We start from the raw sequence: 14074 nt of genomic DNA, 5'->3' as shown, positions 1-14074 counted from the left end.
CTGCCAGTGTTCTGGGTTTTTCCCTCTTCAGTTTTGTTTTGTAACCTCAAAATCTATAGTGCTGTGCAAAAGTCTCATGCAACCTAATTTCTTTTTAGAAAAATGGGAAATGGTTGCAGCAGTGTTTTGAAAATTGCAAACATACATGGAACTGAGCCATCTTCTAATTTCTTTAAGAAGTCTTCAGGAATAGTTCTCCAGGCTTCTCGAAGGACATTCAAAGGTCTTCCTTGGATTTTGGTCGCCTTGTGTTCAGTTTTCTGTCAAGATGATCCTACACTCAAGTTGAGGTCTGTACTCTGGAGAGGCCAATCCATAACTGATAATTCCATTTTATCATTATCATCAGGCTTAACCATTTTAACAGTTTCCTCAAGGCCTTTTATACTGTAAGAGGCCTACATTAAAAGAGAAACCCCCCCAATAATCAGACAAGCATCTATAAACAAGTACTTGGTGACCGCAGGAAGAGCAAAACTATTCTTTGAGGGGACGAAATGTTTGGCAGAACCAGGTTCAGAGAGGGGTAACTATCTGCCGTAACTGGTTTGGCTTAGAGGAGGAAGATGGGACAAAAAACACTCATCACAAGAAGCTAGGCCAACTGCAGGATTAATCCTACCTTAGGTTTGAGGCCTGATTATCATTATCACCTGATTTAGCCCTAACTATATGCTTTATCAAAAAGGAACATGTTTAGCCCCATGTTAAGAGTAGATAGAGTGTCTGTCTCCCAAAGCAAAACTGGGAGCTGGTTCCATAGAAGAGGGGCATTCAAGCTGAAGACTCTGCCTCCCATTCTTTTAAATGTCCAAGTAAGTAAGTACACAAGTAAGCCAGCAGTCTGAGAGCGAAGTGCTCTATTAGGGTGAGATGGTACTATGAGGAGTTTAAGATTGGGCCTGAATAATCAAGGTTTTCTTTGTTTAGAGATTTGCACAAATAATAGAAAGCTACCCTACATAATTGTTTAATATGAACATTGAAGGAAATATCCTGGTCAAAAACTCCAAGATTCCTCACATTATTACTAGAGGCGAAGGTAATGCCATTCAGAGTAAGTATCTGGTTAAACACAGTGTTTCTAAGCTTTCGAGAGCCAAGTACATAATCTCAGATTTATCTGAATTTAGAAGCAGGAAATTACAGGTAATCCAGGTCTTTAAGACACACAGGTTAACTAAGGGGTGTGTATCAGGTAGCTTCATGGATAGATAAAGTCACACATCACCTGCATAGCACTGAAAATGTATGCTTTGCCTTTGAATGATAGCAAAGTGTGTGAACAAGTCTCTCCATTTAGGTGAGCAAGTTGGAGTCAATTAGATATGATTGATCACAGATTATTGTTTTATATTGATTATTGGTCACAGTATATACTGGGATGAGTTCTGAAGCCTAACTCAAACACAGAAAATAAACCATTTCTCTGCAGATGATAGCCGTTATACAACCGGGGGCGGCTCTGCTGTGGTAGCATGGTGATTGTGTCGTTTACTAAAATAAGCTAGCATTAATTATATTAATTATAGCCTTGCTGCAGTTAATGTAATTATATATAATATAAATTTTAAAACGGTATATATTGCATGCCGTTTACCCCCAAACACAAACACACAGATCATCGAAACATCTTTTTTAAAGATTCAGAGAAGTATATTTTAATGCAGAACATTTGTACTTTTACTTCAGTAAACATTTATTTTTACAGAAAGTACATACACTGTAGTATTACTTCTTTTAAGAATCAGTTTTTATTCATTATCAGCACAAAGCAAAAACAAACAGAATGACAAACATTTAAAATAATTACATTTGCAAGATACAGATATGGGGAGAAGAGGAGAGAGAGAAAAGACAAATATTTACCATCTATTCAACCACAGATTTAAAAAAGAAGAGACAAAAGTGAACTCCTTTGTACTCACTTCCTAATTACCTGAAGGGATCCTAAAGACAACCGGCCCCTCTCAACAGTTGGGACAAATCATCTGGCAGATAAATAAGCAAGGGAGACCAAACATTGAGGAACAAATTCTCATTTCCTGCTAAGATAGCAGCAACTACAGTGAATTGTTTAGAAAGTAACAGTAGGTGGTTTATCCTTAACTGAGTTAATAAGAATACATTTACAGCAACAATAGTTTATCACATAGTTTACGCTGTAGATAAGTTGATGTTTCTTTTGAGGGTAAACCAAGAAGAAAATATCCGGGGTCCCATTGGATCTGATTCTTAAAAATGTTGCTCAATTCTTGAGATATGGAACTCCAAAACCTTTTAATTAGTTTACATCCCAGAGGTAATGGAAAAAGATAACATTTTAGCACAAGTCTAAATGATCCACATGGGTCAGCATGGTTACTAATATGTGTTAGCATGAGAGATTTTAGAACAGAAAATTATACCAAAAATAGTAGCCTGACAAGCCTTAAACAGAACCGTTTCCTGCTCCTACAAACTCTCTGCATTTTAGGTTGACTGCATTCTTAATATTTGCTACCAGATGTCGCCACCTTAAAACTGAAAGTTACCAAAGTGGCAGGATATTTGGACCACCTTTTAAAACCCAAAGGAACCTGAAGTGGAGAGAGAAAGTAACAGCTAACATCATGGCCATATAACAAAGACTTTCAAGTTGTCTTGGAGGTTAGCCAACTCAATTAATATTAGCTCATAAACAACAATGCAAGTACATACTTAGAGTGATTTGCATCCCCAATCTCCCATCTTTGAAATCGGTTTCTCTGCTGAAACAGCTTAAAACAAAGCAGGACGGTGCTATGTGTCCTAAGACTGACCTAAAGCATTGCTCCCAAGTGGGTTTTTTAAGGCTTGTTGGTGTGGGCAGGAATATGGGGGGCTGAGCTTCTTTTGTGACCCACTTCATAAAGCAGTCAGGCCCCTTCCATAAACTGGCATTATTATTCTGTGTGTTTCAGTTAAATTTAACAAGCTTCCCAAATATTTAAGTAATTACACGATTTCAGCAACAACAAAAAATCATGCATCAGAATTCGCAGTGCTTTTTTTCAGGAAATGCAATCCATAGTTATTTTTTTGATCTAAACAGTCTTGATACTGGGTCACAAATCTGTGCAGACAGAAAATATACGAGCTGGGTTTGAAGTGTGGTGTATAGACTAGAGTGCTATCAAATACACCTGCCTTCAATGAACCCAGCCCTATCACAGCCACTGGCTCACAGCAGTTGTGAAACAAACCCACTCACACATACAGTTAAGCCCATAATTATTCATACCCCTGCCAAATTTTGGCTTAAAGTTACTTTTGTTCAACAAGCAAGTTCTTTTTTGAGCAGAAATGAGACAGGTGTCTCCCCAAAGATAATAAGACGATGTACAAGAGGCATCATTGTGGAAAAAAATATTTCTCAGGTTTTATTTATATTTTAGCAAAAAGTATCATGTCCAGAATTATTCATACCCTTCTCAATAATCAATAGAAAGGTCTTTATTGGCTATTACAGCAATCAAACGCTTCCTATAATTGCAGACCCGCTTTTTGCATGTCTCCACAGGCATTTTTTCCCATTCATCTTTAGCAATGAGTTCCAAATCTTTCAGGTTGGACGGTCTTCTTGCCATCACCCTGATCTTTAGCTCCCTCCACAGATTCTGAATTGGATTCAAGTCAGGACTCTGGCTAGGCCACTGCAAAACGTTAATGTTGTTGTCTGCTAACCATTTCTTCACCACGTTTGCTGTATGTTTTGGGTCATTGTCGTGCTGAAATGTCCACTGGTTCCCAAGGCCAAGTTTTTCTGCAGACTGCCTGATGTTGTTGTTGAGAATCTTCATGTATTGCTCTTTTTTCATGGTGCTGTTTATTGTGATTAGGTTCCCTGGTCCATTGGCTAAAAAACACCCCCAAAGCATTAGGTTCCCACCACCATGTTTGACAGTGGGGATGGTGTTCTTTGGGTTGAAGGCTTCTCCATTTTTTATGCCAAATGAAGGCAACATCATTGTGACCAAACAATTCAATTTTTGTTTCATCTGACCATAACACTGAAGACCAGAAACCTTCTTCTTTGTCCAGATGAGCATTTGCAAAGGCCAAATGAGCTTTTGCATGCCTTAGAAGTGCCTGGAGAAGTGGCGTTTTCCTTGGTCTGCATCCGTGGCACCCAACAGTGTCCGTTGGACTGTCTGCCTTGAGACATTGCCACCAGCAGAGCCCAGATTCACCAGAATGGCCTTGGTGGTGATCCTTGGATTCTTTTTCACCTCTCTCACTATTCTCCTGGCCAGCACAGGTTTCACTTTTGGCTTCCGACAACGTCCTCTGAGATTTTCCACAGTGCGGAACATCTTGTATTTTTTAATAATACTTTGCACTGTAGCCACTGGAACTTGAAAACATTTGAATATGGCCTTGCAGCCCATTCCTCACTTGTGAGCAGCCACAATGCACAGCTGCAGGTCCTCACTGAGTTCCTTTGTCTTAGCCATGACTGTCCACAGACCACCTGCAGAGAGTTGCTGTTTTTCACCTGTTGAGTTGAGTAAAACAGCTATTTCCAATTAATCAGGGTAATTAGGATGCTTTAGAACAGCTTTGACTATTTGGAATGGATGGAACTTTGGATTTTCCCAGAGACTGTGACAGTTTGTAAAGGGTATGAATAATTCTGGACATGTTACTTTTTGCTCAAATGTAAATAAAAGCTGAGAAATATTTTTTTCCACAATGATGCGTCTTGTACATCATCTTATTGTCTTTTGTGATACGCCTGTGTCATTTCCAGTCAAAAAATAACTTGCTGGTTGAATAAAAGTAACTTTAAGTCAAAATTTGCCAGGGGTATGAATAATTATGGGCTTAACTGTAAGTGGCCATTTCCCACAGCAAATGTGGAGGTGAGTTAATATGCAGGTGATACCAGTCTATCATCTTACACAGCTGATTACAAATCTTGCAGCCAACATTTTGATATCACTGGTATAAAGAAATGGAAAACGCTGACCCCAATACTACAAACTGGTCATTATCTGTGAGATTATACTTCTCTCCTTGCTGTCCTTTCTTGACATAGAAATTCTACACATCCAGAGATTAATATCCAGAAAAGTTTAAGATGGAAAGATTTAATAAAGCCCATTTACATGTCTACTTTCTAAGTTCATTTTCTGGGTTGGTTTTTTGGGGGGGTGGTTTTTCCCATCAAACCTGAAAAAAATCTGCTTGATTGAAATGAAGAATGAGGACCAATTAGAAAACAATGTCTTTCCCCACGCCCTCTGAACGCCTCAAAAGCTACTCCTTAAGTTCAATTTAGCACACAGAGCTTTCTGGATCTTGATCGCAAGCAGATATGTTGAAGCCAGTTTTAATACACGGGGCACCAAAGCTGGTGGACTGGAAGACGCTTATGATGTTCAGCTTTTCCTTTTATCCTGCTTATTGCTACCTGCATCACATCTTTCCAGAGGAGAACCACGGGAACTCAGGAGACAGGAACCCAAGTACTACAATGCTGCAGCTACTGCCAGAACCAAGGAAGAGCTCCCATCTCACAGGCCTGAGCAGCAAACCATGGACGGCCAGTTTCACTACCAGGACTCAGCCAATGTACACAAAGGAAAGCCAGGCCAAGCTGTCTGCCAGTGGCTCATCAAGTATGTATGCATTAGTGATGGGTAGATGAGGCCTCGTGAAGCGTTTCAGCACATTCCCCAAACTGTATTGATACTGTGTCGACACAGTGTTGCTGTTTTGCTCCATACTGACACCTGCTGGACCTTAAATATCATTGCAGGCAACTTACTTGAGACTCACAACAGACACTGATTCAATGACCTAGTCATACTTGTACACTGTAAGGTATTGTACTTTCCATGGAATCATTTTATATCTTTTACATTTCAAATATTGTAGACATCTATAAAATATATTGTGAATGACACTAAGTGAAAATTAAAATGAAAGTATTGTGAATGTAATATTACCCATTTGACTCAGAGTTTATTATAAAATTCTATTCAGAAAAATAAGTTTATCCAATGTCTTTGCATTCAGTATATTGAGTTTTTTTGACACCATTTCCCTAGCTTTGGAAAACTCACAGGCACAGATGAAGCTGGGGTACACACAAGCTGTAAAGCCAGGTGGAAAAGGTTCAGATAAGATGTCTTCCTATTCCCCCAGTACCTTAAAGGATCCTCTGATCTTGGAATGTTTCTCTCCGACACTCCCAACAATACTAAGGGTTGGCAGTCCCTTATAATAAAATTCAGGACTGCCTGGTCCAGAACAGTCTTCCTAGATGCTTGATTTCGAAATAATAAAACACATATTAATAAAAAAAAAAAAAGATGATAAAGTTGTTCAGTGTCAATATAGGCCGACCTGTGTTCATTCTCGGTGTGTTTGTCTCCTCATTTTCATGTTTGGCTCTGTAATGCCTAAACATTGAGGAGGTGCTTTTGTTTGTGTAATAAAGCTCTGCAGAACAGATGCGACATTTAACCTGCATAAAATGAAATAAATAATTTACACTTCAACTCACATTGCTGTTTTTCCTATTCTGATAGATTACACTGAAACAAAGACAGACAAACTATTACCTTATTTGCAGTTAAAAGATCAAAATGATCCCACACAGCAGAAACATTTCTTTTTCTTTCGGGCTCAATTTTGTTATGGAGAGATGTGTATTTTTTTTTTTTTAATCTTTGCGACAGTAATTCTGTTTTTTTTTTTTTTTTTGGTGGCGACTCATTCCGTTGACAGATGCGGATGCGGTACTTTTTAAACACAGTTTGGCGCGTTGGCAATGAGCGATACAGCAGCTGTATCGATCACGTGACTTTTTCTTAAAGCGACGCACGCACCGATACAGGCTTCGCTAGGTGAGCTTGATACATGCGTCGGTGCGTCAGTGTTGCAGGACCCATCACTAGTATGCATGTTCAATTTTTATTTATACAGCGCCAAGTCACTATAACAGTCACTTCAAGGTGCTTTATATTATAAGGTAGATTTTTTCTTTGGTAATATGAACTAATATTAGCAGAGTTAGCTAACCTCTGACCTGCTACAAAAATACCCTCTGTGTTGTAAGGCCATGTTTCAGTAGTTTTTCCAGACTAGAAAAGGAGGTCTATCCCTGTTTCCAATTATACCACCACTGTTTGTTTTGGTTTTTTTTCCCCAAATGGCGACACTTAGTGGCAAATTTTAAAGCGTGCCACCAGAATAAAACCTTAAAGCTCAGCAGTTTACTTTTGTATTTTCTGATCTAAAGTCACTCACGTCAACACATATCAGTAACCATGCTGACCCATGTGGACCATATAGACTTGTGCTTACTTGGCCTCTGTCTTCCTTTCCACAGACTTGTGGAGTTCTGGCAGCAGCCTTGAAAGTAATCTCCCCCTAGCACACCTCACTATATGGGCTGAGAGAGCTCTTGATTAGGAGATGAGGAACAACATCTTTGAGACTGCTGAACTGTTTCCAGCTCTGTGGAAAGGAAGGAGGACGGCAACAAAAATGCCACTTTGCATGGTCTACAGAGGACAAGTGCTACATATGAGCCCTAGCTTAGTCCTAACCCTAACTTAAAAGTTCTTGTCCATCACTTTAATCTGAAATGTTACTATGACCCACAGGAGGTGAAAGGACTGACCAACAGACAGGTGAATTCGTGCTCAATTTTGGTTCAGTCTGACTCATTGAGTGAAACTGTTTCCAGCTCTGTCACAGAGGAGAAACAAGTTTTTACTGTCCCAAGTGTGGTGGCCTGAAGGAGGAGAAAAGGAAAGGGTAACTAAATGGTACTGACGCCACCTGGGTGTGCAGTTACACCTCAGGAAATGTTACATTAGCCAGTGCAAAGGTTTTCCAGTTACAAAGGCACACAGACTCTGACAAGGCAGACGTGTGGCAAATTAATTTTGAAAAGTTTATTAAATTAACTGAGAATATAGAACTGCGGGGAAATATAAAAAAATAAAACACAGCAAATTAAATGGCGGGACTTGCAATACCACCAGACCTTTCAATTTAAACTCTTAATTACCACACATTGCTTAAAAGAACAAGATTTGTGGCCACTAGCTGCTTTCTTTGAAATAGCAGCTCAAAACTGTTTATTAATTTGGCCACTTTGGCACTCCTTCCTCTAGGTTGCTTCCCCAAGGGGTACCACCAGTTACTCACCCGTGACTCGCACAACCACCTAAATGGTTGTATAAACATCTCCCAGTGTTTACACACGCATGGATAAGAGGGAACCTCACCAAACATCAGAGCTATTGTAAATGATGCCGGCTAGTAACAATGACTGGGCTGAGTGTGTCAGATTTTCTGTGGATTTTATCTGACAGCCATTTTAATTTTCTGTTGATGTTGACTTAACAGAGACTCTTTAACTATTTTATCACCACAGTAAAATGAAGTACTGCCTTTTTCTTTTTTTTTTTTTCTTTTTTTTTTTTTTGTGCATGCGTGGGTTGTTTGTATTTATTTTATTATTTTTTTTAAGTCGCCACTTAGGTGAGCTATTAGATGGAAATGTTGCATGTTTTTGATGTGCAGTGTCCAGAGGGGAGACTGCAGATAAACCTCATCAAAAATGGTCTTGGTGGAAGGGTGGTTGTAAAGAAGGGGAAATGGGAAGAAAAGGCAGAGGTAGGCCAAATTACACCAGAACCAGACTGAAAATCAGTAGCCACAAGTTTAAAATCCAAATGTGAATTTTTGTTTCAAATTATCAATGTGCAGAGGTGGTCAGGAAAGCAGTCCAACAGTGAGTGTCCACAGCCATCTGTAAAACATGGAGACTCTATCAAGTTTGGGGATGAATTTCAGTCAGTGGTGTTGGAGTTAAGCTCAAACACACTGTCAATGCAGTAGAAGCAGTCATGGATTGGTATTCAGAGTCCTGACCTCAATGTTACTGAAGCAGCGTGGGATCATCTTGACAGTGAACAGAACAAAGAGCAGTCAACATCCAAAGAGCTTTGAATGTCCTTCAGGAAGCCTGGAGAACTATTCCTGAAGGCTACTTTCAAGGCGCCTTGGAGAGGACGTTGGGTCTTGCTTGATTACTGAATGATGAAATATAATATTTGATTTTCATAGATTTCCAGTAGACTGTATTTTTATTCCATGAACATTAAGTTTTAGGGTCACCTGAAACTGGTTTGTCAGGCCACATCACACATGGCACTGATCATGGATGGTATCGAAGCTTGACTGTGCGCTAAGGTGGCAACCCCTAACCCTACACAAGTAAATTAAAATAAATGTGTTGGGAAAAATGTACTTCTAAAAGTAGTTTTATTGCACCGTGTTCATGTACTCATGAGCTGCTGTAACATGAAACAAATGGCTGAATTGCCATCTCAGCATGCAGTCAAATTAGGTAAAGTCTTGCTAATGACTTACTAATTTTATTCAGGTGTGTTGCAGCAGGGACACATGGAAAGGTTTCAGGACATCGGCCCTCGAGGATGGGAGTTTGACACCTGTGATCTATAGCGTTTATACTGGGGGGGTAGAACTCAGCCGGGGGAGTGCAGGTGGCCACATGTTGTATTTCTATACTTCAGAATCTAGCTAGTGCTACAGAAGATAAGGAAACATGAAGGGAGCGACATTTTAAGTGTCAGATAATTTCATATTCAAAGGTTGTGCCTTTGCTGATGTCTGAGCTGACAATGCTTTTGTGTCATTTGTCGCACAGTGTGTTGCAAGCTGAGGTCCAGCTGTTATGTTTCAGATGTGAAGGTAGATTTGAAGTGCTCAGTGACGCTTGATAAACTGCAAACTTAAAGCTTAAATATGATGTCATAGTTTTAATCACATATTGGGTCTACGTTCATGATTTGCACTTCAGTTCCATCCTGCAGGACATTGGCTGGAGCTGAAGTGAAGGCTGATGGGATGATGCCCTGATCCAGTTCATGTGTGATGAGAAACAGTTCAAGTGAACTAAGTGAAGTATTGACTCATATTATTTTTTTTTTTTTCCCCTGTTCTTTTTCTCATTTATCTGCCCACTGAGTTTTCTTGCCATGAGGACGAAAATGATCTGTTGTTGCTGTGACTTCAACTACACACACTTCTTGTTTGTTTGACCACTAGGTGGCACTGTTTATGTAAATGAAGTGTTTCTGGAATCTTTTCAGTTCAATGGTTAATCATCTGCCTCCATCTAACCCTTTGTGAAAACACAAAACTTCTGCATGTCCTCCTTTACTACATCCATGAACCTCCTCTCTGGTTTTCCTTTCTGTCCTGATTGGCAGCCCCACTCTTTTTTTTTTTTTTTTTTTTAAAAAAAAAAAAAAAATGTACAGTGTGTTCTTGCAGGTTTATACAATTTTTATTTTATTTTGCCTGTTAAATATGTGAATGAGAATGCTAATTGTTCAAGTGTAGCTTTGATTTTGTGTGTGTGTGTGTGCAGTGAGGACGTTGCTGTGACTTTGACTACACACACTTGTTATATAATGTTGGACCAGTAGGTGTCACTGTTGTCCATGTACATGGAGTGTTTCTGGCGTCTGGAGAAAATCAGAGAAATTAATGAACTTTTTAACACTTTATTAAAAAATATTATAGATTTTCACAGACTCAAATGCATGAAGCAGTATTTCATTCTACCAAAGTCTTCATTTTTTTTGGAAGAAAAATCATTGGTGATTCATGCATGTCTGACTTCAAAACAGACGTGCATGTGTGATTGTGTCATCTGGGGCAGGGATGGCTCAGTAGGTGGAGTGGTTGCCCCATGATTCACTGGGTGAATGGGTTAAATGCAGATGAGTAATTTCCCCACGGGGATCAATAAAGTATACATTATTGTTATTACACATTCCCCTAATTCATCCACCCTTTTTCCTCCTCAAGTTTGCCTCCATGTGTTGGTTGTAGAATTTCTTCGAGTGGGGGCTGGCTCTCACTTGTATTCTAGAAACATTAAAAAAAAAAAAATAACACTCTTGTTTGTTTGGATAGTACTGCCATCTTTACCACCTCTTTCATTTTGAATGGGTCATGGTAAATCTTATCAAGAGCATTCTCAGCCCATGTAGTGAGGTCTACCAGGGGAAGACTCCCTTTAAGGCTGCTGCCAGGATTCTAAGACTAAAAGGCAAAACTGGTTTAAGTATCTCTGCTGGAGCAGGTAGTTTGTTGCAGAGGCTGCAGAGCTTCTGTTTAAACCAGGGGTGTCCAAAGTCCGGCCCGCGGTCCATTTTTAATTGGCCCTCAAGTAATTTTATAAATAGAATAGAAAATGGCCCGCACTTCAACTTTTGCTTGAGTTTATTGCACTTCTTAGTTTTAACACCAGGGGGAGCTACTGTTGATCAAGGCAGTTGCTCCACCAAAAAGGACAATCACAGAAGAAATTTACCCCCAAGTTACTAAACATGGTAGAACCAAAGAAGCGAAAGGTAGAAAGTGAGTGCAGAAAATTTCAGACACGGTGGGAGAGTGAATATTTCTTCAAAGAATTAAAGGGGACGTGTGCCTGTTTGATCTGCACTGAAACTGTGGCAGTTATGAAAGAGTATAATGTACGACGTCATTATGAAACCAAACATCAGGCCTATGCATCCTACACTGGTGCTGAGCGAGAGCAGAAATTAAAGCAAAGGGTAGCTATCCTACGGGGTCAGCAACAGTATTTTTTTTCGTGCTCAAATTGTCCAGGAAAAGGCTCCAATAGCAGCTATGAGGTCGCCCAACTCATCGCAAGACATGGCAAGCCTTTTTCAGATGGAGACCTCATAAAACGCTGCCTCGTTAAAGTTACCGAAATAATGTGCCCGGAAAAAGTGCAGGACTTCAACAACGTCAGCATGTCCGGAAATCCAGTTGTGCGACGCACTGAAAACTGTCAGCCAACATTAAACTGCAGCTGTCTGATAAAGCTGTGCTTTTGATTTTTACTCCCATCGCATGCGATCCGAGCACTGATGCCACAGACGCCGCACAGCTGCTAATTTTTTGCGGGGAGTGGACGAGAGCACGAGCACTTTAGGTGAGTAAAAAATATATTCCACAGTACACGTGTGTTAATAAGCATGCATGTGCAGGTACACATGCTTCAAATATCAATAATGCGCATCAATTCTGTCACTACCCTGCTTTTGCGCACCACTTTCTTATATGCGTTTTTCTTGTTAACACACAGAGTACACACCGCTGTGCGCAGCACACGCAAAGTCAGCTGATCTCATCTGATGCAGATTTGCTCCTTCATCAAGTGACATTTGTCCGGATTTTTGGCACGAGTGGCGTACGATCAGCGCCGCGGCTGGATGGCCCGATTTACATACCCAGCGCAGCTGATACTCACCAGAATAATTCACTAAAATTATATGGACTCCTGTTATTAAGTCCAGTTCAGTCTGTTAATGTTGATAACCGTTTCAAACGAACGTTAATAGGTGTGTTGCTAAGCCTAATAACTTAAATAACAAGCTTGAAATGTACCCGTCCCATTTTCCCCTTTATTGTTTTTTCTCTGTGCTGTAAATCTTCTGTCCAAGAAGAAATCTGCTGCTGTTCTGAGAATGAGCTACCAAAGCTTTCTCTGAATAAATCAATAAAGATCCATTTATGGAAAGCTGTGATGAAGGCAGTTTTGTCTTTAATTATATTCAACAATATAACACATTTGACCACTTTTAAATGATTTTTCTAACTTTAATACGCTACAGTTAAGGTTATATACCTAATTTCTAGTAAGTGGCCCAGCCCCTCCTATATTTGTATGTATGTGGCCCTCAGTGAAAAAAGTTTGGACACCCCTGGTTTAAACTATCATGTTTTGCAACATAACCAACCATGCTGATGTCAGCTCAGTGTGAGTGGAAGACATGGGCATGATAATCAGTGATGTATTCTTAAACTGCAAAAGGATGTACCTGTTCCAATTCACTTCCTTGTAAACCTCCCTCACCCCAACTCTCTGCTCCCATCCAAATTCACTGGTCATAGAGCACTTTTGGTGAGGTGAGGACATGCTTTTCCTTATGAGGTGTTAACAGCATCAGCCGTGGAAGCAGTGTCTGGTGGGAGAGCCCACACCAGAAACATCTATGCTGGGTGGAATAGTGAAATGCCCGGCTAATTCAGGACAGACAAAGCAGAGCCACAGGGGAAAATTTTTCACCATACCCATTTATTAATCCAACTGAGAAAAAGTAGATCTAAAGAAAACTAGGTGCTAACTTTAACCAACATGTGACTTAAATTATGACACTGCAATCAAAGCAGATTAAAGAAAAGAAAAAAAAACAAGTTGGGTTAAGCACAAACAGGCCCACCAATCAATACTAACAAGGCTGGAGCTGTCACAGTAGGGACAGAGAAATCTGTGGAATAATGTTTGCCATTGTACTCTGGATGTGTTGCCAGACCCATAAGACAGTTCTACACGGTGTTACTACTCACAGAATGGGTCATGGAGCACCACAACACAGGATTCAGTCTGGTTCACTTGGGCAAGATTCCCATTTGTCCATTCCTCATAACTGGAGGGTGTGCACTTGTCAGGCTGAGGCGCTGATTAACAATATATATATCAGAGCAACAATGAGGACATTAATTTTTTTCTGTGGTGCACACAGGTAAGTCAGTCTGTCACACCTTACTGCTCTGTTGTCCTAAAGATGACTAAACTTTTAGGAATAAACTTTTAAATTTAAGTATATGAAAATCTGGTGGCACAAAAGTCAAATTTTTGTAGCGGTTGTGTTGTGAAGCTTTGGGCAATTAATTATGGTTATTTTTTAATTAAAATAATCTTCGTAAAAATTGCATGTTAACTAGCTTGTATGGTGGGTCCTGCAGTTTTTCATGTATTCCTGCTTACAGCTAATTTTGATTTTTTTGAATTAACCTTTTGGTGATATGTTTTAGAGAACAAAGACCAAACGACTCAATTTATTAAAATGAGAGGAGAAAATGATAACCTCTTCACTGGGGTGAAGAATTCGGCCACTGTGGCATGGAGGTACAAGAATAAATCAATTTACACATCATATTCATACGTTCATACGAGTACAGTTTTATTAACACTCATACT

At 39.7% G+C, this 14074-nt stretch overlaps 1 long non-coding RNA gene across 2 annotated transcripts; it reads right to left on the bottom strand.

Annotated features, from left to right (window-relative positions):
• Positions 1–1648: 1648 nt before the first annotated feature.
• Positions 1649–3218, bottom strand: LOC112847741 (uncharacterized). Of its 2 annotated transcripts, XR_003221497.1 has the most exons (4): positions 2701–3218; positions 2535–2579; positions 1929–1991; positions 1649–1737 (listed from the first exon to the last, which is right to left on the bottom strand). It is a non-coding gene; the product is annotated as an uncharacterized LOC112847741 (long non-coding RNA). The 2 variants fall into 2 exon arrangements; XR_003221496.1 differs by having other exon boundaries at positions 2409–3218.
• Between the last annotated feature and the right edge of the window lie 10856 nt (positions 3219–14074).

Source organism: Oreochromis niloticus, linkage group LG9 (genome assembly GCF_001858045.2).
Source record: "Oreochromis niloticus isolate F11D_XX linkage group LG9, O_niloticus_UMD_NMBU, whole genome shotgun sequence".
Taxonomy (NCBI): domain Eukaryota; kingdom Metazoa; phylum Chordata; class Actinopteri; order Cichliformes; family Cichlidae; genus Oreochromis; species Oreochromis niloticus.
This window is presented reverse-complemented; position numbering and strand designations above follow the sequence as displayed.